The 23,888-nt window shown below is 38.5% G+C and overlaps 1 protein-coding gene and 1 pseudogene across 49 annotated transcripts in view; both read left to right on the top strand.

Annotated features, from left to right (window-relative positions):
- SIPA1L1 (signal induced proliferation associated 1 like 1) overlaps positions 1-23,888 on the top strand; it is a 399,857-nt gene that overhangs the window by 51,650 nt on the left and 324,319 nt on the right. For 35 of the 49 annotated variants that reach the window (XM_058293172.2, XM_071213827.1, XM_058293144.2 and 32 more), the window contains one exon: positions 14,324-14,385. The exons of the other annotated variants lie outside the window; for them this stretch is intronic. The gene's annotated coding sequence lies outside the window, so the exon portion shown is untranslated. The remainder of the gene's footprint in view (positions 1-14,323; positions 14,386-23,888) is intronic. 49 annotated transcript variants of the gene reach the window in all.
- LOC111762649 (U6 spliceosomal RNA) lies at positions 8,792-8,918 on the top strand (annotated as a pseudogene).

Genomic DNA, 23,888 nt, shown 5'->3' with positions numbered 1-23,888 from the left:
ATGTGAGGAAAAATGGAAGTTTTCCTATCCATGATTAGGAGAATTGGGGAAAAAAGTATATAACAGCATTATTATTAGTGAGTTGAACAGACTTATTTTTGGTAATGTGTTGGTGACTTCAAGGTGGTGATATTCTAGTTTTTTGATGTACTTTGTGCTTGTGCACCATGTTGCTTATTTTTGATGCCTTGATCTCTGTTAATGTTTTTCTAGGGTGATAACTTCACTTCTCCTCTATTCCTAATTCCTCTTTTTTGAGTCCTTGATATCCATTGTGATACTATGGAAAATAACTATATATGTATCTTAAAGGCAGGGCAACACTATGTGAGTCCTGTTTTATTATACTTTCTCCTTTTATGTACTTATTTTTATTAGTCTTAATTTTTAAGGTTGTTCTTTTAGAAAAGTCATCTTACTGCTTTCCATCTTTGAATTCCCTCTGTGTGCCTGAATGTCAAAATGTCTCTATTGTAAGAGGAAACCAAGCCTAATTGACATTTTTCTGTGCTAATTAAAGTTTAGGATTTTAGTCAAGTAATGCTTAGCAGTAATAATGTTACTGTGTTAGGTCAGCACAGGAGGAGAGTAGGATTCTAGGCTCGATGGTCTGCCAGTGTGCTTTTACTGGAAAGAGGGGCACCAAAGATAAGAATTTGTATAGTTTGGTATTAATACTATTATTGTGTAACCCAAATGTCCAGGATGGCCCCAAGCTAGCCTTCCTTTGCTTAGGTGGTAGAAAGCAGTAAAATCCAGACAGAATAGACTTTAGAGTCTGGCAAGGCAAGGACAGTGACACTGCTGTAGGAACTTTGTCCCACCTTTTGTAAACATGTAACAGAAAAGCAACAGTAGCCTAAACGAATTTGTTAGAACTTGTTCCTGGATTAAAGAGAAAGATTTGTTTACTCAGTAGTAAACGAAAGGTGACTCAGTGTCTGCAGTGTCAGTCACTTTAAGAACACTATCTGCGAAGCAGATGTGACTCAAGTGATAAGGCCTCCGCCTACCATATGGGAGGACCCGGGTTCGACCCCTGGGGCCTCCTGGTAAAAAAGAAGAAGAGAGAGCATGCCTGCATGGTGAGCCAGCGCCTGTGCGGTGAGCCAGCGCCTGCACGGTGAGCCAAGTACCTGCGTGGCAAGCCAGTGCCTGTGTGGCAAGCTAAGTGCCCATGCGGTGAGCCAGTACCTGCACAGTGAGCCAAGTGCCTGTGTGAGTGCCCGTGTGGTGAGCCAGTGCCTGTGCGGTGAGCCAGTGCCTGCATGGCAGACCGAGTGCCGGTGTGGTGAACCAGTACCCTCACGGTGAACCAAGTGCCTGCATGAGTGCCCATGTGATGAGCCAGTGCCTGCATGGCAAGCCCAGTGCCTGTGCAGTGAGCCAGTGCCCGTGCGGTGAGACAAGTGCCCGCGTGGTGAGCCAGTGCCTGTGTGGCAAGCCAAGCCACTACCCGTGTGGTGAGCCAAGTGCTTGCGTGAGTGCCCGCAGGGTGAGCCAGTGCCTGCCTGGTGAGCCAAGTGCCTGCGTGGCAAGCCGAGTGCCCATGCGGTGAGCTAGTACCTGCGCAAGTGAGTCACACAACAAAATGATGATGCAACAAAAAGACAAAGGCGAGAGTCAGGGTGAAGCTCAGCAAAGGCCAGGAACTGAGGCGGCACAATTGACAGGGACCCTCTCTCCATATCAGAGGTCTCCAGGATTGAATCCCAGTGAATCCTAGAGGAGAAAGACAAGACGAGAAGACAAAAAAGAGAAATAGATACAGATGATCACACAGTAAATGGACACAGACAGCAAAAAACAGGGTGGGGGAGGGGGAGGAAAAGAAAAAAAAAAGAATACCATCTTATCAGTAACTTTTCTCTAGAACTCCGTAACAAGGACCTATATAAAATTACTCTGAGTCTCTCTCTGTGGGTATGGGTTTTTAATAGGAAGAGCAACTTCCTATTACTAATAGGAAGAGTAAGCAATACAGCAGTTTTACAAAGCTCGATGTTCTTGAGTTAGAGAGTATTTTAATTTGTTCAACAGCAAATGTTGAATGCCCATGATGTGAAAAGCATGGTGTTCTCTGGAAAAGACAAAGATCAGTAAAATGTGGTCCCTGCTAAGGAGCTGTATCCTTGTGGGGAAATCCAACCTGGATATAATGATAACAGGGTGCCAAGTGCCCTAAGAAAGACCCAATAGAACACTCGGAGAGTCATTTATTAGGGTGAGGGAAACAGGCTCAGTGAAGGCTTTGTGAAGGAGATGGGATTTAAATTGTGTCTTACTTAGGTGGGTTTTGGACAAATGAAGAGTTGTGCAGATTGAGGCTTGGATTTTCAGGATAAAAATTTCAGATATGCTCACAATTCTAGCACAGAAAAAGGATACAAAATAATAACAGCAACAGCAACAAAGTTAGCATTATTGAATGATTAGTTTGTGCTAGTTACTGTTTAAGTGCTTTTTATGTTATAACTCATTTTTTCATAACAGCCCTATTAGGTAGGCCCTATCTATGGTCAGTCCTGTTTTACAGAAAAAGAAATTAGGCATATATCAAGAAACTTGTCTGAGACTAAACAGTGGGGTTTCCCTAGACCTTAGACTGGTTCTGGAGAGTCCACTTTTATTTGCTGTTATACTGTGGAAAATGTAGCAAAGCTCAGTTGGGATCCATTTATGTAGAGACTTGGATGCCTGGGTGAACAATTTAATACATTGGAAGATGCTATTCTTTTTAATGGTTCTAAGTGAGAATGTTAATGCATTCTCTAATTTCTCATGTTACTTTACTGCCTTTCAAATGCCTTTCCCACTTTACCTTGTAAATTCCTACCTATCTTTGATTCTGCACTCATGTTTCCTTTTCTGTGAAGGCTTTTTCGGATCACCTGGAGTCTTTCTGTGGGTTTCCTTGGCCCTTTGACTGTACCTTTCTTTAATGCGGGTAGGGTTAGGTGATAGGAGCATTATTTACTATATTTTTTTCCCCCTCAGCTGGCCTATGAATTATTTGAGAATTTGTACTGTGTATCCTTTTTGTATCCCTGGTATTTGTCATATTGTTGTGGCTCAATAAAGATCAGATAAACCTCAACTGAAGAAAAGGTAGGGTGATGAATTTCTGGAAGTCATACCAATTATTTTCATTTCTTTCCTTCTAAATTATGGGTATTTGAAATAATTAGAGAAGACATAAAGTAATATACACTCTGCTGCTTTGGTTGATTGGATTTCCTAGAATCTTTGAGAGTGATTATTTCTGGATTTGGGTTTGGCCTTAAAGGAGGTTTAGCATTTAAGTTGGCAGAGGTGTTGGGCATATGTCAGCAGTGAAAGGAGCATGCACACAGGACAAACAAACAAGGGGTTGAATATAAAAGAACAGAAATTTAAGCCTCTCTAGCTGTCCTGCTTCTCCAGAGCATTGTACAACATGCCGAATCTCTTGAAAGCCTTGATTTCTTCGTAGTTTGACAGAAAGATATATAGAGCAAACAAAGCATTGGCCATGTTGTAGTTTGAATTTAAGGTACCTTCCTAACACATGGAATATGAAATTCACATGTTTGTAATGCCTTTTTGGTGGTAAAAGTGCTATTGAAAAACAGCCCGTTTTGTCTAAATTAAAATTTACCCTCCGGAAATTCTTCAAAATCTTAAAACACATAATGCAGTATGTTGAACTGGCATGTCTTGTACTCAGTTTGACTTGAGTTTGCTTTGTGTCCTTTAGACCCAGGAAAGACATTCCGCAGTGCAGTAAGGGACTCGTTGTTTAGTTCGCCTTCTTACTCTTTGTCCAGAAGAACTCTGACTGCTCTGTGGGGAATTAAAGGCACTGAGGAGAGGCAGGGTTAATCAGACTGGTGGAGATCAAAGTCACCAAGGGAACTCTCATAATAAAGAAGGATAATGGAATCCAGGGAGAGGGTGTCTTTGTTAAGAAACATCTTCTAACAGTTGGATACCTTTTAAAGTGCTTTTGAGGCACAACCCAAAGTACTGAAAACTGATGCCTTGAAACTGCTGATGCCAAAAATTAAAAGCTTTTTCACTTGCTAAGTTTGAATTAATAGTGGCCCTGTTCTCATAAGTGCCTAACAGGAAAGGGAAATCTTCCCCAAAGGTGGTGAGGGCCATCGCACCCAGTTTTGTTGACCGATGACTCTGGGGACCATTGATGATTCTGGGGACCATCATAGAGTTAAGGACCAAAGGGGAGGTGCGTTTAGCTCTTGGTTGGTAAGGCCTCCATCCCAGAGTCCACTCTACACACAGTTGCTGGTTTTAAGTTTTCTTCTGCTACTGATTCCTGAAAATTTCAGGACTAAGGATACTTAAATGTAGGTCCCAAAAGGGTAGAGACTTTGTCTTGTTCTCCAGCATAAACCCAGGCTCTAGAATAGCGCCGTCCAATAATAATAACCATGCAAGCCCCTGTATAATTTTAAATGTTCTAGTAACCATATTGAGAGAAAGTACAGAGGTGAAATTAATTTTAATAATATATTTTATTTAACCCAATATCTGAAATATTTAACATGTAATCAATATATGTCTGCTTCTGTTGTCGTCAGTGGCACGGGAAGTGTGGGCGGTGCCATTCCTGGGCAGGCTGCACTTTTCTTTCGCGCTGGGCGGCTCTCCTTATGGGGCGCACTCTGCGCGTGGGGCTCCCCTACGCGGGGGACACCCCTGCGTGTCAGGGCACTCCTTGTGCACATCAGCACTGCGCATGGACCAGCTCCACACGGGTCAAGGAGACCCGGGGTTTGAACCACGGTAGACGGACGCCCTAACCACTGGGCCAAGTCCATTTCCCCATATTAAGTCTTTGAACTCCAGTGTATAGTTTATATTTAGAACACATCTCAATTTGGACTATCCCAAATCAGATGCTCTTTAGCCACCTGTGACTTCTGGTTACTGTATTGAACAGCGCAGGTCTGCAAATATATCTGGTATATGGTAGAAGCACAATAAATATCTATTAAATGAAGGAAGAAAAATAGGATAAGAGGGAGGGTGAGAGGGAGGGACAGAGGAAAGAAATGGCAAAAGGCCAAGATGAATAAACAGGAAGACCATTTCACTTGTTTTTGGGTGGCCTAGTATTTCCTAACTAGAACAACAGCTGAGAGACGCTTCATAACTGTAATTAAACATTGTTTTCAAACATATTATCTCCTTGGTTCATACCTTCATTAACTTTCATTTAGACAGGTTTGGGTTTACTGTCTTACTTTATAGATGGCGTAGTTGAGGCTTGGCCAGGTTAAGTGAGTGTGTGGTTTATCTGAGATTCAAACTTGGGTCTTTGAGTCCTTGTCCAGGACTTTCTTGTCTCTACTCTGTACCTTCCTTTGGTTTGTGGTAAATAGGCTCATACTTACATGAATAGTAGTTGGCTCTTAGCTATGGGTAGATATTAAAAGATAACCTGAGTAAATATATTTGAAAGAGCTATTTAAGCGTAGTTGACTAAAGGTCAAATCTTAGTTTGTTTTTAATTCATTAATCAGATATGGGTACTGTAGCCAAGAAAGTTCTGTGTATGGCTTTTCTTAGATATTAGTTCTCCTGAATTACAGAAAGCAGATAAAAATTTGGTGAGTAAAAAGACTTTATAAAAATGTACACTTCCATGTGTTTTGAGCGATCCCTTTATTTAACCATTTCATCTCCATGGACATTGTTCTCTAGTAGGACTGTGTCATAATTTTGATTGTAGTACATGAAAAAATATCTCTTACACAGAGGGAAAGTGACTTAGCCAGTGTAATAATTACCCAGCTAAATTTATTGGATTTTGCTGCTTTCTTGTTTCTTGAGCAATTAAAATAATTGCTTTGACTGTGGTTAACATTTAAATAAAAGTTTAAAGCACATACTTTTAGTATGATTCAATTTGTTATGACTAAAATGTTAAAGAGGAATCAAAGTTAAACTTCAGAGCATCAGTATGATTTTATGGGAGCACTGTATTTCAGCATCCTTTTGGATAGAAGCCTAGACAGATTCAGTCTTGTACCCACATTCTGTAGAGGATGGTGTTAATTGAGGTATTAGTGTACGTATTTTAGATAAAATGTTCAAACATTTGAATTTGTGGGAAATCATTGTAGTTTGTAGAAAAATGGCATTTTTGAGCAAGTTAGGTCTAAAATAAAATTTTAAGCTTTTCCCGAAGACAGCTGACACTGCAAAATATTTTCCTGTTAACACATTTTAGTATAATGCATCACAAATTTGAAAAAAGGTAATGTAAAAGTTTTTCAGTGAAAAATGAATATGTACATAAAATAGCAAAATTCACTGCCTAGGTTTTAATTGACCCACACTATAACCAAATAAGTTAATTTTAATTTATCTTGCATGTTTGGGAGACCATTCACAAAGAACTATCTACAAAACCACATGAATATCATTATCCACTGTGTACTCTAAACATGTAAGAATGGAGAGGCCCTTCATATACTTTTCTTTTCATAGTCTGGAGAATGCTATGACTTCACCTAAGTGAATTTGTAATGTAAATGTGCCAAATTCCAAATTCTGGAGGTACTTGGATGGACTACAAAATCACACCTGCTCTTCTTTCCTAAAAGGATACTCTAGAATCCCCATGGATGGGGGACCTGGAGGCCCTCCCTGCAGAAGGTGATAGATTTGGATGCATGAGTGACAGACTAGGGGTCTAGGATGGGGATTTTCAGCCTGGTTGAATGCCAGAATCACCTGTGGAGCCTTAGGACTGTCAAGCTGCCTGGACCAATTTATTTCAAATTAAAGCTTCCCCACTGCATCCATTGCAGCCAGGAGTCTGCTTATTCGTTGAAGAACTTTCTGGAATTTTTTGTTTCTAATCACAGTGTGTCATTTATATATGTGGTTTACACACAGTATACATATATGTGTATATATATATATATATAAAAACCACATTATCTGTTTATTTGTAGTGATTTCTGAGGAAATATTTAGAAAGGTTTATTTGTGTCAGAGGCAAGAATAGTTAGTAAAGGATGGAATAGGGCTGTCCTATGTAGGAAGTCCTGAGGGGAGCAGACACCTAAGTGAGGTAGCTTGTGGCAAGTGGGAAGAAGAGGGGCAAGCAGGCTAAAGCTTAGGGCCTGTAAGCACAAAGAAAGAGGTGAATTGTACAGGGTGTCTGTCAAGATGGCTCAGTGGGTTTTGGGTCTAGTTATCTTGAAAACTGCATTTGTTCATAATTTATATATTTCTTTCTTTTTTTCTCTCTGTCTGAATAAGGAATGGATGTGATTGATGGCTGTTACTCAGAGACCCTTTTACTTCTATTTGTACTGTTTTTAAGATAGCACCATTTGTAGGAAGTCTGATACCTATTTAAGTGGTGGGCTTTTCCACCACTGTTTTTATAATTTATGTAGTCTTAGATACAGAAGGGTACTTTAAGCACTAACCTCAGATTTTATTAGATTACAGGAGACAAGCTAGAACCTTCATGTTTAGGAATACTGAGTTATTTTCCTTCTGATATTTGATAATGTACAGTGCTTTGTGACATACTTCTCAAATTGTTAACCATTTGACTAAGATATCTATTCAGTTAATGGACCTTTATTTTTCTTAACATTTAACCTAGATATGTTGTCAAAACCCCTCCTGTTCCACAGTTTGATATGCTAACTTGCAGTGCTGTCATGTTGATATATTTTATCATTAGAGGGCCCTATAGAAAATATAAGAGGAAACTGACCAGTGGATCAGTGATTGCTGATGCTAGATTCTAAATTTTTACCTGTACATACAAGCTTTTGCCCACTAGGAGTCAAGATAGAATGAAGTATTTTGGAGAATAAATGAAATTTTTGAGAGGTGTGGGGGGGGGGTGGGAAGGGGGAAATTATTTGTAATACTTCTTTGGGACTGAAACTTTGTATTCAGCATTCCTTCTGCTTTACCACATTCATGTGAAGTATGACACAACAGTTCAGAAGACTTAAAATGATACAGCAGTTTCATCCTAAATGAGTTAAAAGATTCAAGTATCTCTTTTTTTTCCTGATCATAAAGGCACTGCATCTTATAGAAAATTTGGGAACTACAATGTAATATAAAGAGGAAAATAAAAATCACGAATAATCCCACAATTTGGAGATTATTCCTGTTAACATTTCAACTGTTTCCTTTCAGTTTTATGGAATAGGGAAGCATGCTATTTTGTATTCTGTTGATTAATATAGTGTTTATGCACAGTTTCTCATGTGAATTACTGTTCCTCAGAAATACGGTTTTAATTGGTTGTTTTATTGTCCAGATATTTTCCTTAGTTTAAACTCTTTCAAGAATGGAAACATCGTATTAAAATCTGTTTGGGGGAAGCGTTGTTAGGGCGTCTGTCTACCACATGGGAGGTCCCCTATTCAAACCTTGGGCCTCCTTGACCTGTGTGAGCTGGCCCATGCGCAGTGCTGATGCACGCAAGGAGTGCCCTGCCATGCAGGGGTGTCCCCCACGTAGGGGAGCCCCTCGCACAAGGAGTGTGCCCCGTAAGGAGAGCCGCCCAGCGCGAAAGAAAATGCAGCCTGCCCAAGAATGGTGCCGCACACACGGAGAGCTGATGCAACAAGATGATGCAACAAAAAGAAACACAGATTCCTGTGCCTCTGACAACAACAGAAGCGGACAAAGAAGATGACAGAGCAAATAGACACAGAGAACAGACAACTGGGGTGGGGGGCTGGGGGTGGGGGGGAAGGGGAGAGAAATAAATATAAATAAATAAATCTAAAAAAAAAATCTGGTGCTCACTTCGGCAGCACATATACTAAAATTGGAACGATACAGAGAAGATTAGCAAAAAAAAAATCTGCTTGGATGCCAGTTCCTCCATGATGCCATTCCTTCACAGAGAAGGTTGAAAGAATTTTCACTGGCCTTACGGAGAATATTGATTATAATGTTCCTGTGTCACAGTATCTTGCTGTGCATAACATTTTGTGTGCATACCTTCTTCCTCCAATATTTATTGAATCCTTCCTTTGCAACAGGCACTATACAAAGCTCTCAGTACAATAGTAACTGGAAGGAAATTAAAAACAAAACAGATTAGTCTGTGGCCTGGGGAGGCTTTGGGAAAACTCAATGTCCTGCTGGCAAACTCTTCAGGAGTTCCTCATAACTCATAGGATGAAGTCTGAATGCCTAACTGTGGTGTGGAGGCCATCTGGATGTGGCTTCTGCCTCCCTTGCTGGCTCCTTTCTCCTCACTCCTAGTCACCAAGCCTTGTTTGTTTTAGTGATACAGAGAATTCCTTCTGCAGTGTGCCTTCTTGAGCTTTGGTGCCCTTGCTGTTTCTTCTTCTTAAACTCTCCTCTTTATTGCTGAGTAGATTCTTATTCCTCTTTAAGGGCCAGCAAAAAGTTAGCATCTGTAGGGTTTTTCTGGTTTCCTAGAGTTAATTATTTCATAGCACATATCTCAGTTATAATATTACTGAATTTTTAAAATTTAGCTTGCTTCCCTAGACTGTAAAATCCTTGACTCTTCAGTGCCAAAAATGCACTCAATAAATGGCATATCCTGGGCTTTCAATAATTTTTGTATGAATGAATAAAATTCTTGTCTGCTTTACTTTATTAATACCTTACTATGACTTTGGGCTTGGAACTTAAGACCCACAGAAAAAATAGTTTCAGTATTTGATTTGTTGGATTAAAACCTTTGAGGAATGTAGGAGTGTAGTTTTAGTGAATTTTTTATTAACGATGCCATAGAGTGGATATCATCATGTGGTGAGAAGCCTGGTTTCTGCAATATCCCTTTGTATTTTGGGTTACCTGCTTTTGAAACCCCTTGAGAGTTACCAAATTGTTATAATCCTGTTTTCAAGAAGGAACACATTTAAACCTGGACTAAAAAAGAATTAAATGAGGCAACAAAGAAAATTGAAAATCCCTTTTTTAAAAAAAGTAATTGTGGGATAGGAGTTATAGATCTTTGTGGAAAGATGATATTAGCATTTGGGTGTGAAGGAAATCTGAGTTAAGAAATGTTCCAAATTAAATAAGGTGTATACTATGGGTAACTAAAGAACAGATTGTGTTCTAATATGGTGTAGAGCTCATAGTTTGCAAAAGCTGATTTGTGAATTGGTATCAGACTACATATTCATTGTAGCAATTTGATATAATTGATGAATTCCAAAAAGAAATATTGAATTGTGCTTGTAATCTGATCTGTACATGGACATGATTGGGTTATGATTAGGGTGTTGAGTCCCCACCCTTTCTTGGGTGGCGACTCACAGATAAAAGGCATGGCAAAGAACAGAGTTGAGGCTTTTAATGTTGGAGTTTTGATTTTGGAGTTTGATACTGAAGACTTAAAAACTGGAGCCCTGGGAAGTCAGAACACAGAGGAAAGAGGAGCCAGCCCCAGGAAGAAAGGAGCCTTGAAGCCAGAGTAAAGCAAGCCCCAGGAACGTAGGAATCCAGGAAGCCTGAACCCTTGCAGATGTTGGCAGCCATCCTGCTCCAAATAAATTTGGTGAGGGAATAACTTATGCTTTATGCCTGGTGTCTGTAAGCTCCTACCCCAAATAAATACCCTTTATAAAAACCAACCAATTTCTGGTATTTTACATCAGCCCCCCTTTGGCTGACTAATACACTCAAGTTAGCTGTACTTGATTTAGAAAAAAGCTATGTAGTATAGAAATATCTGCTTATCCAGGGTGATCATACCATGGAAAGTCTGATTATACCTAAAAGTTTTCAGAACAGTGATGTCTCCTAGAAAATTAATTGTAAACACTGGATAAGAAATGTGTTTTTAGGGAGTTCTGGATCACAGAGTGTTTCAACAATGGCAATGGAGGGATACTGGTATGGGATACCAATGACAGGTGATATATGACTGACAGGGAGCTGTACAGAACATATGTCCAGGGTGCATGGTAATGTTTGGATATACTCATAGTGGCAACAATTAAAAACCACAGTAGGGGGGGTACTGGGTTCCTGGCCAGTGGTGCTCTGTCGTGGTCCCTAGGGGAGCAGCGACAGTCTCCCAGATACAGTGGTGGGGACCGGGAGGGAGTGAGGGTTCAACAGTGAGCCCCTGATACTAATGACTATGCTTGTGAGCTGATAAACCCAAAATAATAACAAGGCCTAGAGCAACTTTGTGCCTGGGAATTTCCTTCTGTCAGCCTTCATGTTACTCAAATGTGGCCAGTCTCGAAGCCAAACTCAGCATGTAAATACAATGCCTTCCCCCCAGCGTGGGACATGACACCCGGGGATGAGCCTCCCTGGCAACGAGGGACCACTATCAACTACCAACTGATGATGCAACTGGAAAATGACCTTATACAGAAGGTTCAATGCGGATCAGCAGAATATCCATGTCTACATAAAATACCATGACTTTAAAATGCTGTTTGACCTAAAGTAAGGGGGAAATGGAAAGGAGAAATGAGTTTATATGGCTACGAGTTTCTAAAAAAGAGTCTGGAGGCTGGCAGAAGGTTTGCCCTCATGCACAACTGAGCAGAGTCAGAGAGACAGATAAAGCAGATACAACCCCCAGATATTGGTTCCTTTGAGGGCTAAAGAGACCCATGGGAGTTATGGTCATGGCCGATGGGGTTAACTACCAGGGCAGATGGCCCCTCTTTGGAAATGGTGTTTATGTGTGATGAATCTGGACTCAGATGGGATCTCCCTTCATAAGACTTTCATGCTAATGTGCTGGAGGTGCAGTTAATGTTGGGGTTTAAGATATATTTAGGGGATTTGAATCTCTGGACTGACAATGTGATAGCCAGATCCTGAGCCTCAACAGACTCCAGCACCTACATTCTGATTTATTGGACTTACCACACTCAGCTAAGATGGAGGTGAAGAAGGACAACCACCACACCATGGAGCCTAGAGTGATTACAACTGAAAATGGGAGGATTGCATCCAGCATCCAGGTGGAATCTGAGCCTCCTCTTGACATAAAGGTGCAATGGACAGAACCAATCCAGTGTCCACATAGAAGAGGTGGCATTGGATTGGGAAAAGTGGACATAATGGACAAAGGGTATGGGGAAAGGCAGGAAGAGATGAGAGGTGGAGGCGTCTTCGGGACATGGAGCTGCCCTGGATGGTGCTTCAGAGGTAATCACCGGACATTGTAAATCCTCACAGGGCCTACATGATGGAATAGAGGAGAGTATGGGCCATGATGTGAACCAATGTATATGAGGTGCAGAGGTGCCCAAAGATGTACTTACCAAATCCAATGGATGTGTCATGATGATGGGAACGAGTGTTGTTGGGGGGGGGGAGAGGGGGGGTGGGGGGGTGGGGTTGAATGGGACCTCACATATATATTTTTAATGTAATATTATTACAAAGTCAATAAAAAATTAAAAAATTAAAAAAAAAAAAAAAAAAAAAAGAAAGAAAAGTAATATGCCTCTGAAAGGACAATAGAATTTTAAGATTTGACTGTATGACATTATGCATGTTTGTTTTGTAAGTTCACAACTTTTGCTATGCACTTATTGTTCTATGTATGTTCATGTATGAATAATATACTTCAATTAAGAAAGATTTATCTAAACCAAAATTGAAATAAAATAGAGAGACATTGAGGAAAAAAAAAAAAAAAGAAATGTGTTTTTAAATGGATAGCTAATTGATAGTGCAGTAGGCAAATCTGTTCCCATCTGGGTTGATTACTGAGGGCAGCGTTATTGTCTTTGGAAAGCTTCTTGGTATGTAAGTGGCAACCAGGGTAGCCATGGATGATAAAGGGGTTGAAGCTGATCAGTTGCTACTACAGGCAGAGCTTAAGATTTACTGCCCAAATTTTGTTCTTTGTTTTCTGCCAATGTATTGGCCTAGATTTTTCTAAGGAGTTGCTCTACTGGGCACTAATCCTTTTTCTCATAGCTTCTGGTTGATTTTAATAAAAATAGGTGTATCTTCCCCTACTACCCTAAAGAGCTTCAGCTCCTCAGTTTACCAAATTACATAGTATTCATTTAAAAATGTTGGTTTATTAACTTGAACCTCCTCTGAGGAGCTGTTATTTTAAAGATAGAGATTTTGTGAAATGGTTTAGGTTCTAAGAAAATATTATTTATTGCTTGTTCCATTGGTATACTATCAGGACTTGAGTGATTTATTGTTTTAAAGAAAGAACTTTTCCTGTTGAGAAACTTTTTCTGCTGTGACTGTTTCCCCCTGTTTGCTTCTGTTCTCCTATTCTCCATCTCTTCAGCTGTATTCATTCTTTGTAAAATAAAAAATGACCTTATCCAAAAGCAGAATTAAGTGATTTGGCTTCATATTTGAATTAAGCGATGTGGACTCATACTATAAAAAACATTTTAGATATTCTTGAATCTTTAAAAGTTGAATAATATGCTCAGTCTCGAAAGTTTAGGTAAATTTCTTAACTGATTAAGGGGACTTTACTTGCTTGGTAAGTAATAAGGTTAAAGATAGTTAAAAGAACAATTTGTTGACTCATTTCACTACTTACTCAAAATAGGCAACTATATCAGAATTTGTTCAAAATATTCCTTTCAGCTTTTTCAGTTATAGATAAGAAGTTTGGGAGTTTTAATCATGTTTTTTAATTGGGCTGCATTGTGTGATATGAGATGAGAGGGGAAGTGTATAAGGGCATAATTAAAGCCAAATACGCAGTTATCCTGGTCTCTTAGTGATGGAGCCTTAGGAAATTTTTCTTAAAAAGTATCTTAAATGATCCATGCTTTCATAATATCAATAAAATATACTGCAGGTATTGTCAATAAAGTAGCTCTGACGTAATAACAAAGAAAAACATGCTTAACTTTTCAATGTAAAATTGTCAAGCACATAGCTTGTGCTAGTTCTGTTTTCCTTTGTGTTTTGTGGGCCCGGCAGGCTACACTCTCCCTTTGACTTCTAAGCATGCCCATGCTATTCCTGTTACTGCCTCTGACAGGATATTGTGAGCCAGGCTTTTGGACTGATGATTAAAAATGATTCAGGAGCTAGTCCTGCTATGATCTCACTAGAATTCCTTCCATTGAGACCTCCTCCCTTGGATTTTATCTTTAAGTATCAGTGCTAGGGCCTTATCACTTGGCCCAGGACATAGAGGAATTTATATTTATTGAGTACTAACTATATGCCACATACTTGACAGGCATTCTCTATGTTATTTCAGTTAAGTCTTATTACAACTTTAAGAGTAAGGAATTAGTGTATGCATTTCAGTTACTGAGTAACTTAACTTGCCCATGGGTCACACAAAGCTAAGTCTGAAACTTGACTTCCTATACAGGTCTGATGCTGGAGCCCATGCGTTCTCCATCCTTCCAAGACATCCTGTGCTCCTTGGAGAAGGTATCAGGGTCTCCCTTTGGTGTACATGGAAAACCTTGTTAATTAAAACATCTTTCAGGCATTCATCTATCTAATATTTGAGTATTTAACGTGCTAAGTGCTTGTTTAAAACCTGGTGATGTGCTGGTTACTAAACCCTTTCTGCCCTCTTGAAGCTTATAAATTACCCAAAGATTCATTGTACAGTGAGTATGCAGTAGGGGAGAGTGTCTGGGTTTTGTAACTTGAGTTTCTTAGCCCAGAATTAGACATATAGGACGCCCTTAACAAATGCTTGTTATTTTTGTCTTCCCCCTTTCCACTGAATTTTTTGCCCCTGGCCAAATGTTATACCCTATTTGTTCACTTGTGGTTGTACTTTGCATTGTTGACTTGGATTTGTGTGTTTTCCTCAGTTCAAGATCAGTCTGTTAATCTTTAGAAAACAGCATTTTCTACAGAGATTTGGTCTAATTGGTCACTTATCCTGATTTTGAGTATTAATAAGGTAAAATGATAAAAATAGTATAACTTCTTGCTGAAATATTAGCTTTTTAGCTCATATTTTAGGTATTAACCCTAATTTCATATATACATAAAATAATATAATTTTTATTTTTTAATAGCATTTCTAATAATTTACCATATATGTGTGCCATTTTTAAAGGTTTACTATATTTTAAAATGTGATACGTAGTAGTTAATACTATAACTCATTAACTAGAGCATGAAACTTATAGATTCTATGATGAAATGCAATGAGCAAATGCTACTTATTATGGAGAAGCTGAATTAGTCCTATTTTTGGAATGTTTCATCTGTATCTTGTACCTTTTGATAATTTTTTTTTAAAGATTTGTTTTTTATTTCTCTCCCCTCCCCCTCCCCAGTTGTCTGCTCTCTCTGTCCATTTGCTGTGTATTCTTCTGTGTCCACTTTTATTCTTGTCAGCTGCACCGGGAATCTGTGTCTCTTTTTGTTGCATCATCTTGCTGTGCCAGCTCTCTGTGTGTGCGGCGCCACTCCTGGGCAGGATGCACTTTTGGTTCTCCTTACTGGGCACAGTCCTTGCACGAGGGGCTCCCCTACGTGGGGGACACCCCTGCGTGGCATGGTACTCCATGCATGCATCAGCACTGTGCAGGGGCCAGCTCACCACACGGGTCAGGAGGCCCTGGGTTTGAACCCTAGATCTCCCATGTGGTAGGCAGATGCTCTATCCATTGAGCCAAATCTGCTTCCCCGATAAATTTTTATGGTACACTGAATGCCCATTTAGAGCTGAGTGCCTTTCTAGGACTGGTCTCTTAGGGGCTAATGGATATTTCTGACTTAGAGATAAATATTAATGAACACAAAAGAGCAGTTAAATGTAACCTTGATAGAAACATTATTTTTGAAAATAGTATAAGTTTTTCATTAAGTAATGGTGAAATTTCTCACTTGGACAATAGCACCACTCTTCTTTCCAGTCCCTCAAGCTAGGAACTTTAGTCAACTTTGGTTCCATTTTTCTCAGTCATCATATTTAATTATTTTCCAAATGTTGTCAATTTTATCCTCCAAGTCTCTTATTTGATCTTTATTCCCTCTACCCTGCCTCAGGCTTTTAGGCTTTCACATTCCCTTCAATTTTTTAATTTACTCTAAGGCTAGATACGCACATACATAATATATATGTGATTCTGATTGTGACAATCCAAGGCTTATAAACCTTTTGGTAGTTCCTCGTTGACTACAGGATAATCTCAGCTCCTTCATATGCCGTTTAACAACTTTGTATAATGGTTCCTTTCTTTCGACACCAACCCCTCAGTCCCTCTCCTCGCCCCTTCAGTTGGTTCCAACAAATTTATTTCTTTGCAGTTTGGTTGTTAGATGTGCTTTGCTGGTATTATTTGCCAGTTTCAGTACTGAGATTTCTTTTGTCCCGCAGCCTTTGAAATGCAAAAGCAGCTATTTCATTTTGTTTGAACATTTTATGTAGGTACACGATGAGGCAGTTATACAATCTGAGGCAGCAAAGTTTACATTCTGCTTTTAATTTCTCCTAATAAGGTGTGAACAATTACTACCTCGGACTTTTCTTCTTGAAAGGCTTAGGTCCTAAATGGAATTAAATAACTAAAATTTAATTAATTCTTTAGGCTAATTTGTTGAAGTTTATTATTTTCCAAGTTAGGCACTATTTGAAAGTTCTGAACTTTTTTTAAAGATAAAATTAAGTTTCCAGATTATCATTAATAATTGTAATCCTGTCTTTTGCAGTTATTATTTTATACCTCCACTGCCTGATAGCTTTGCAAGCCTTTAATTATGTCTGAATGTTGACTTGTATTTGAAAGTGAATATTCACACATCAGCAGTAACTCCAAATGACATACATGCCTTCTGTGGGTAACTGACACTGTTGGGATGATGAGATACACGTGATGACGGAGCACATTCCATTTCAGAAATGCCATAAATGATGGTGAAATAGGCATTTGGCTCTCTGGCTTTCTGCAGGATGAGGCAAAAGCTAAATAATAAACATTGAGTGGATAGCAAGGCCAAGGCAGAACTTCGGTGTCTCCCTTATTGGTTCATCTCTTGTGGCAGTAGAAAATGCCCATGCCACTTTCAGCATTAAAGTGTTTCTTTCTCTGGTTTGACATTTACGATGTCTTTCGTGGTTTATGCTGTTGGTTAACTCAGTGTAAGGTGCGTTGCCGCCTTTTCTATCTGATTTGATGTGTTTCCTCCATGTCACTGCTTTTCCTCTCTCCTTCTCTTTGTGCTTTGGAAACCTACTTGCTTTTTCCTGATCCCAGTGAGTTGTCCTTCTAACCTTTATATTCCCTGGCCATCTTAAAAGTTGTGCTTACCTACACTTTGATTTGTATTATTACACTTGTTACATATCTTTCCCCATGAATTGAGTTGTAAACTATTTGAAACAAAGGTCTGTATTATTGTAACATTTGGAGTGCCATAGCTTTTGGCTCTAAGACCTCTATGCAGTAGATATTCAAGGAGGTTTTGAATTAAATAGTTGTTCTTAAATAAGGTAAATAATTGCATGACAATTAGGATCTAACTTGTTTGGCTAAGGGAGGGTACAGGTGAATCTCAGTTTTAATTGTGGCTGTGGCAAATACAGCTCTCATCTTTGAAAATAGGGAAATAAACTGCTGAATTTTTTCCTCTATTATTTAGGTATAACCACTCTGGCGCTTATACCATGTTCTCATTGCATATTCGAGTCCTGCTTCAGTTATGAACTTCTGCTTTTTTAGTTTTTGTTTTGTCCTTAACCGAATGTTTCTTAAATTATAGTGAAGGAAAGAAGGAGGCAGTTGATTATCTGGTTGCATTATCCACCCCATCTGTTTCCTGTATATGACATCAATTTCCACTTTAGTGCCTTCTGCCTGTGCAGTCAAAAGCACCATACAGATGTGGATTCTAGTTCTTTTGGTGAGAAGAGAGTAAAGATCTCACTTTTTAAAAGTCTCTTTACTTGTGTCAGCTATGCTATTAATTTATCTTCATGTCACCTTAATGCCAAAATTGACTTTCCTGGTGTGAAGTGTAAATGGCACACTTTGTATGGTATCTTGAAAGCCTGGGCTTCCCTCTTCTGTACTAGGACTACCTGTCCTAGAAACAAGCTATTTCAAGAGGTAAACCTACTTATTTTCATTTTAGAAAAGAATATATGTTACAACAAATCTTAGGTGACTTGCGACTATTTTGCCCATTATTAATAAAGAATTTTTTATTTTTATAATCCTACTATAAACCTAAAACCTTTTTTACAAGCCTTATATTAATATATACTTCATATGTTATGCTGTTTTCTTGCCTTTAGCATAGTTTCTCCAAAATTTTTAAAGCCAACTGTTATTTTTGGAAGAAAGTGATTAACTCTCACTGATTTATGCAAAAAGCCAGTATTATATGGTTAAATGAAGGGCATGGGGTTAATAATCAGGTAGACTAGGTACTAGTGTTTGCATTTTAAGATTTAAGAGATGAAGCCATATTGTTGCATAGGGGAAGAGACTGAGATTTAGAGATGATGAAAATCAGGTATGTATTTTACTGGATGTAAGAAGATGCCTATAAATCACTAATAGAATTTTATATGTTCCTTTAAAGATCTGTGGAGCAAGAATGATGGAAAAGTAGTAAAGGATTTATTAAGTAAGTAGGAAAATTACATATTGGCTGAAGGAGGTAGAATTTTGAAAGGTAGTCCCTTTGCAAGGAAAAACCCAAGATTAGGTTCAGCAGGCTTTTGTCCAATGTGCAGATCCCACTCTTGTCAATAATAAATGTCCACATTGTTTTCCCACTGAGGTCATATTAAATTCTTCAAATGCTCCTTCAAGGCTGTGAAGGCAGGAAGGACATGATCATCCAAAAGAAGTTCTTTGAAACGTCTCACTGGTGCTATTTGTGTCTCAGCACCATTGTGATGAAAAGATGGGTGATAGACACTGGAGCTGGGAGATGGAAAGGAATGCTTTAAAGATGTAATGGACAATGTTTACAGTTATATGGAAATGTCAGGCAGTTGAAAACAGCAGTAGAGCAAAGATACATCTTAGGATAGCTTATGAATGAAAAGGACCCTTTCTTTTGACCATATGTAAGAACACTTAATTTTGGATAATAATCTCTTGATAATTGTAGCCACAAACCAAAGAATATCTTATGTGCTCCATGTGATATAAAAGCTCTTGTTGGTTCCTATGGCTGTCTTCCCTACCCGGCCCAGCCCCCATGCATAAAATCTCCAACATAAATAAATTGTGGAGTTGAGAAACTTTATAATTTAGCCTTTTCCCAACTTGAAAAAAGCAAAGTAGTGGCATTTGGAAACCACAGAGAAAAAATTAGTGTTTGTTTATTTTTGTATTTAGCAGTAGGCTCATGATTGTTTAACTTTCACCTTCATGGGTATATTAGTGTCCCCAAATGAAAAATAACTGTTCTTGTGAATGACTGCCTTTTCCATTCATGTTACTGGACTGGTGATTTACCCCCTCCCCCCCCCGGAAGGGTTAACTTTGCTAGTGTAGAAAGTATGTATTTCCTCCCATAGCAGTTTCCATGCTCTTCCTTCCTAGTAGGTTAAAGTCCTATCTCTGCAGAGGCTACATTCCATGATAACATGATTGAGGACGAAAAGGAATTTTCTCAGAAGAGGAACCCCCAAAAAACAAAAATAGTTTTCTTCTAAGAACTTGATCGTATCAAATTTTAATTAGATTATTAGCCTGATTTGTAAAAAAAAAAAAAATACACAGATTAATATGGAGGTCATGTATATTTTAATTTAAATAAAATATTTAAAGTAAAACATGAGTGCACATCGATTTCTTTTTTAAAAAATTAAAAGCAAACAGTGCTTAGAAAGCTTACTCCTGAACCAAATTAATTCCTCATTTAACTGAGAAGTTGCTGAATACAAGGAAATCATAGTAGCTACTCATGTTAGAAAAGTTTCAGTTGTGTAAGTCAGAAAACACAACAGTTTCAGCTATATAAGTCAGAAAACAACAGTGATCGGGGTTTGCATGCTTGAGACATCTGAGCATTTGGTGAGTATTTGGGTTTTAATAAGGTCTCTGGTTTTGGGCTGAGTGAGCAGAGCAGGGACTTACTGAGAGAGTCAGCAGTATAGCAGACTTCCACCTTCAGCCAGTGGGAGCCTTTTCCTGTTCTTGCTTAATCTTCTCAGTCCCTCTCTTATCCACAAAACATCCTCCAATCTGTTAATAATATGTAGTTTGATGTAAGACTCACATAACCTCTGCAGAGGAACGAAATCCAGAAATAAATGTTCTAAAGTGTAATTTCAAATGGGTGAAAATGCACCAATAAATTGAAATTACTTTCTTGTAGTTTGCTTGGGGATTTGTCATGGGCCTACACCAATCCTAGAAGGTAGGGCTGGATGGAAACCAGAACTCCCATCTCCTTTCCTATTCATAACCTGGAAACTCAATATTGAATTTGGTCAAAAAACTGTAAGGTAAACAGAAAACATGCTGGAATTAGGGATTTTTAGGACTCATTTTTGAGAGTAGCTCTAATCCCTCTTTCAGAGTTTGGTCTATAATAAGTTTCAGTGGTTATATGTTCTCTGAGAGTACCTGTTAATTTCTTACTTTAGCCAGCACCACTTTTCCTTCTTGACATCACCCTTTGGCCAGAGATAATTAGAGCAGTGGCAGACATTTACTGAATTATTCCTATAGTTCCAAATTTTTAGTTTCATGGATTTGAGTCAAAGTGTAGGTCTGTAGCTTGGATTGTAAGAGCTCTTCATAGGTGAAGTGAGATATTGAATTGGTGAATGTAGAGAAAGGAGAGAAACTGAATGGTACTTTGGAATCCATTTTGAAAGGTGAGTACAACTGTGAGTTAGTCATGCTTGCAGCAGGAGTCAGTGTAGTTCAGTGATTGAGTGCCAGCTTTGCATGTATGAGGCCTCACATTCAATCCCCAGTACCTCCTAAAAGAAAACCCTAAAAAAGTGCCTGCAAAGAACTTTTTAGGAGTAATATTTTCATAACTTGTTGAGCTGCCTTTCTGTTATTTTTTGAATTTGAAATAAAGTTGTTTTTTTTAAAAAAGGTAAACAGGATACATGCCAGTAAAGCAGATTTGGAAGGAGCAGATGTCACGTAGGGTGAGGTTAAAGCTAAGAGTGGAGACCGTTTCAAGGAGGGGATGGTTTGTGGGGTACTTCAGAGCATGGGCTCTGTGAGGGAGCCGTCATCATAGCAGTTACAGCTCACACTGTTTCTGGTGCTTTCCGTGTGAGCCCTGACAGTAGAGTGTGCAGGTTGAAAGCACACTTTCTCTGAACCCTGACTGTCTGGGTTTGGATTTTGGCTTTAGCACTTACTAATGTGACCATGGACAAGTAATTTGAACAAGGTACTTGTCTAATGTGTACTCTACATTGACCTGCTCTGCAAAAATTCACGTGAAGTACTCAGAACAGAGTCTAAGCATAAAATAGGTACTGGATAAGTGATAGCTGTATTAACTAGTATGTACTTTACATGCATTATTTGAAGACATTTGATTCTTAAGACTTTTCAGTAAGTCTGCTTTCTATCACTGAAGTTGAGAGAGTGATGATGTGCCCACATTCACTAACCAGTAAAACATGGAGGCAGGATTTCATTCCATGCAGGTAAGGCTCTGACACTTGGTAGCTCTTTGACCCTTGAGACCATGGTGTGAAGAGTAGTCTTGTTTCAGGTGTTTTAGGATAGTAAGAAAGTGGAGGTTGTGGTTCAGTAATTGTCTTTTGAAAAACTTTCGTGGGGAGAACACGTCCATGACCCTTTGAAACTCTTTCTTGGCTAACTCAGAAACACTGTAAAAACATTTCTTCTGTTCAATGAGTAGATATCTGCCTGTGTAATTTCTATTAGTAGTAAATACTTTGAACAGCTCTGAGAGAAAGTTCTACTGAGCTCTTTCTTGATTAACTTAATTGTGGAAGTTTTACAGCATCTTAATGATCAAGTGAATTTAGAATATTTTAAAAATATGCTAAGTGAGATACTTTAAAAACAGTGGTTTCATCTTTTAAGGACTATGTACTTTAAGACATTTTTCTTGGCAGTATATTCTGAATTCATGTTTTGCAGAAGAGCAGACTAAATATTAGGGAATGCTTGGTATTCATGTCAATAGTGGCTTCTTTGGGGATAAAATATCACACTTTGGACTGGAGAGATGTTGAGATTGGGGTGTGTATTTTAATCAGTGCAAATACCCTAAGAGAAACGAGTGTCATATTGACTTAGACAAAATAAACATTACTACTGTTTTCATTATAAAATATTTCAAATGGACTAGAGAGGATAGAGAATATTATAATTCCTTGCAGCCTTATCAAATCTTAACATTTTGCCATATTTGGTTCAGGTCATAAAACATTTTGGAAAAAATAGAAGCTCCTTCCCTGACCCCATACCGCTTTTCTCCTATTGGAATGCTTCTAAAACAAACACTATACTCTTGTCAAATTACCCAGTGAGTGGTTAGTGGTGGTTTCCTTTAGGGAAATGTATTTGATGTACCTCTCATTTTCTGGAATCTCCGCCTCAAAGGAGCAGTGCTTGTGAAGTAGTTTAAAGAACATGATGGAAGGTCATTGAACAGAATGTGTGTATTTTGAAAAGTAAGTTTGGTTGAATGTGGATATTCACTATCTGGTCAGTTTAGCTTAAATATTTCAGAACCATGAAGTAGGTTTGAGGCAGGTTAGTTTAGGGAAAGGGAAGACGAGTCTAAGACCTGGCAGGAAAACATGGCCGTGAAAGAACTCCCCTGGAACCCCCCTGAGCGACCAAGAAGGCTGCGGGAAGAACCCGGCCACCAGAATGATGAGATCAGAATGATGAGGATGAGATCTCATTTGGGGCCAAGGGAAAAACCCTGGTACCCTCAAGGGGCCTCATCGTTGGGCATCCTGGGGAACTGAGGGGTGGGGTAACCAGTCAAAACAGCAAACAGACTTTAGAAAGCCCTGACCTAGGTAGGGCCCCATGCTCAGTTCACCCTGCGGTAGGCCTCAGCATGAACCGTGTACTTTTCTTTTTTCTTGTTTCTTAATAATCTTTACTCTTGCCTACCCTATGGGTATCCTTAAATTCTTTTATGTGACATAAACCAAGAACTTAGAAGCCCAAAATGCAGAGCCATCCAGTAACAGCTTGTTCACATTAACTGTTAATCTGCTCAAATGCTTGGATAATTACTAAAATTGATGCCTTTTTTTCCATGAAGATTCTGTATTGTAGTTTCCAATAGTGTTTTTCTCTAGTTTCATTGACTCCATTGGTTTTAGTAATTTTCCCCTAAGCATTTCCTTGAAGTTGTGGAATTCTTAACACTTCCCTTTTTCTGAGTAAATATAATACAAAAATAAAAATGCTACTTATTTTTTACTTAGTGCTACATAGCTTCTGTTTGATTTAATTGCATTGGTATATTTTCCTTTGTCCTTCACCTTTTGTTCCACTCTATTAAATTTCCAGCATGTTTTACAAATAAAATTTAATTTTGATAGTTTCCAGAAAAGAGAGAAAATGTTCTTAATATAACTGTTTTGTGTGTGCTTTGTAACATTTTCTCCATATTCCTTTCCTCAATTAACATGCTCATTTCAAATATTTTTAGTAGAAGTTATATTTAACTCTGGCAAATGGGCATAATTATAGTCATATAAAATGTTAAGTGAATGCTACGGAAAAAAAATAACCTTTTTGTAAGTTATGCCTCTTAATTGAAGGAAAATCTAGACAAAAAAGGAAATAAAAAAATTCAGTAATACTGCCACTCATAAATATCATAAAATTATTTTGGCTATATATTTTTACAGAGAAGTTTTTTGAACAAATGTTTATAAAATATATTTTTTAACATAGTTTATGATTTATGATATATTTTAATGTAGTATTGTGAACAATAAACTAATAATAAATAATGCCTAAATTGTGATTATT

Source organism: Dasypus novemcinctus, chromosome 3, assembly GCF_030445035.2.
Source record: "Dasypus novemcinctus isolate mDasNov1 chromosome 3, mDasNov1.1.hap2, whole genome shotgun sequence".
NCBI classification, from domain to species: domain Eukaryota; kingdom Metazoa; phylum Chordata; class Mammalia; order Cingulata; family Dasypodidae; genus Dasypus; species Dasypus novemcinctus.
The sequence above is the reverse complement of the archived record's forward strand: the minus strand, read 5'-3'. Positions and strand labels throughout refer to the sequence as shown.